This window comes from Geospiza fortis, unplaced genomic scaffold, assembly GCF_000277835.1.
Source record: "Geospiza fortis unplaced genomic scaffold, GeoFor_1.0 scaffold23, whole genome shotgun sequence".
In the NCBI taxonomy this organism is placed as follows: domain Eukaryota; kingdom Metazoa; phylum Chordata; class Aves; order Passeriformes; family Thraupidae; genus Geospiza; species Geospiza fortis.
The window spans coordinates 16,316,028-16,318,982 of NW_005054303.1; positions in this window are offsets into that span (position 1 = coordinate 16,316,028).

Here is a 2,955-nt window from a genome sequence, read left to right on the forward strand (position 1 = left end):
TGTACTTAAATGCAAAGGACCTTGACATTTTGTGAATTTAATTTAATACCTTTGTGGAGAGAAGCAATTACAGTTACATCATTATGTGCAGCAGCCATGACTCCACGACTGGAGTCGGGCTCTAACCAAGCGTGGCAGGATATTATTTGGGAATCCTTGCCTATTGTCAGAGGCTTTTAACCTTCCCTCCCTCCTTCCCTGCCTGCCTCCCCCAGCCCTGCACCCCCCAGCTCTGCTCTGTCCTGGGCTCTGCAGAGCAGCAGACAGCAAAGCCCACAGGAGACGACTTCAAAGCCCCTGCTGCTGGTGTGGAGAGGAAAGGAACATTTGGGAAAGGGCAGGGATGTTCCTTCATCTACCTTATATAGAGATTTATCCTGAATTAGAGGCTCAGGGAATGAGGCAGTCATGGAGAGTAGGTTTAGATGGGGGATTGGGAATTGGGAATTCCTGGCTGGGCTGGAATTGCCAGAGCAGCTGTGGCTGCCCCTGGATCCCTGGCAGTGCCCAAGGCCAGGCTGGACACTTGGGCACCCTGGGACAGTGGGAGCAGCCATGCTGAGTGCAATCAGGATTATTTAGCTTGGACAGGACCTGCAGCATCGTCAAGTGCAGCCACGGAGTGCTGGGCAGGAGATGCTGCCCCTGCTGCCCCCAGGAGTGAAAAGTGCTGGTGCTGTACCCCACCATTCCCTGGGCAGCTGTGCTGGCTCCCCTCACATGACTTCACACTTGGAGACTTCATCAGGAGCAGATTTGGGCAGGAGGAGCGGGCAGAGCCCCCAGAGAGCCTCAGCATGCCCTGTCACTGCCCATGGCCCCAGACATTCCCCAGCACGGGCACAGGGCACCCCCTGCTCCAGAGCCCCCCTCTGAAATCCCCTTGCCACCGAATCCCCTGTTGGAAACGGAGGGAAGGGTTAATTTGAAGCAGATGTGAACAAGATAAACTCCCTGAGTGCCCCCTCAGCCGCCCAGAGAAGGGGAGGGGTCCCCTTCCCTGGAGGGATGTAAATCCCTGTGGATGTGGCGCTCGGCAGAGCTGGGACAAAGGCTGCACTCGAGGGACTTGGAGGGCTTTTCCAAGCTAAATCATTCCCTGATTTGCAGATGTCCCCCTGACATCGGTGTCTGCACACAGGGACACGCAGCCGAGCTCACCCTTTGTCTCCTGAGCTCCTCCCGTCCCGGCAAAGGGAATTCCTTCCTCTCCTGCTCTGCCCCCTCCACCTCTGGAGTGCTGACTTGTTCTCCTCTGTGGCTGCTCTGCTAAAATCAAGGCAGAGGGGAAGAGCTCTCTCACGCACAGCAGGAACAGCAAAATGGGCTCCTTGTGAAAAACGCCAATCACTTGTTTTCAAAATTTTAAAAGTTTAATAGTAATAAAAAAATGGTTATAAAAATAGTAATACAATTAGAGTAATAATAATTTAGACAAGCTAGGTTAGGACAATATGAGACAATAAAGACAAAGAGTTACGGACGTCCGGGTACCTTTTTCCAGGCAGCACGGCCCGGGAAAAGGACACATCTCTAACAAAAGATGTAATCCTTAAGAGCAATAGCCTGTTGCATATTCACACACTTCATACATGATGCATAAATTCCATTCAAACACAGGATTTTTGTCTGGTCAGTGTCAACTTCTCCTTTCTAACACCCATGGCACCTTCGAGGCGGGAAGCAGTTTGTTTCTTGTGATAGGAAAGCAATAAATTCTTCTCTTCTGAAAGATTTAGGTGTCCTGTGGCTGTTATCTCGCTGCGAGTCCTTTGTTTTAAACAAAGCACCTTATATAGCATAGTTTCTATTTTAACAATTTTTTATAACCTAAAACTGTACAGTACTTAAGAGAATTAATACAGCATTACTTGCTAACACAACACATATAATATTCATTTTAATATTTGCGAAAAGCCAATCATAAAATACATGCATTTCTCACATCTTCACACCCCAACACCACCCAGGGGTGTGAGCAGGGCAGGAAAACAGAAACCCAAAGCTGGGCAGGAGTCAGGAGAGCAGAGGGGCTCGGGCAGGCTGGGACAGGAGGGCAGGGGAGGCAGGGGGACAGTCACAAACACCCAGGCAGTGCCAGCAGCAGGGACAAAGGGTGCCCAGGATAATGAGGAGCAGGGCTTGTTCTCCTGCTGGAGCTGCACTGCAGCTTGTGGGGGATTTTTTTTGGCTTGTTACAGAAGAAGATTAAATACAGCGGTAATCAGAGAATACAGTGGAAGCAATTGTGAGCTGGAAAAAATAAGAGAAAAGAAAAAGAGGGGAAGAGATATGATGAGAATAATAACAGAAATAACACAACCAGCTAAGTAGGCAGCAAATTGGGAGATAATTGTATCATTTAAATAAGGATGGCAAGAAAAGTTCAGTAATTGGTGTAAAGGTTCATCTGAGGTTGTTGTGCTCTCTGCAGACCCAAAAAGAAATCAAATGCTCCATGGGGGTAGGGAGAGTTTCCAAATTTATGTGTAGGACCATGCCCTGCTGCAGCCTTGAGGTTACTGAAACTCCCTCTCCCAGTTTTTTACTTGTAATCATTGAATCTCAGAGTGGTTTGGGTTGGGAGGGACATGAAACCCCCCCCAGTGCCACCCCTGCCATGGCAGGGACACCTCCCACTGTCCCAGGGTGTCCCAATGTCCAGCCTGGCCTTGGGCACTGCCAGGGACCCAGGGGCTGCTCTGGGAATTCTGTGCCAGGGCCTGCCCACCCTCTCGAGCCAATTCCTTCACTCAATTCAGCGTTGAAAAGCTCTTTTATCACATTTTCCCACGACTCTGTAACAATGAAAAATCTGCTCTGTCACCACGTGTGCCGGCAGCTCATCCTGGTGTCCTGCTCTGCAGGTGTGAGCCCAGCAGCTCAGGCTTTGTGTGCTCACCTGCGGGGCCAGGGGCAGGTTTGGGGCGGGGGCTCAGGGGGGATTTGGGGTTT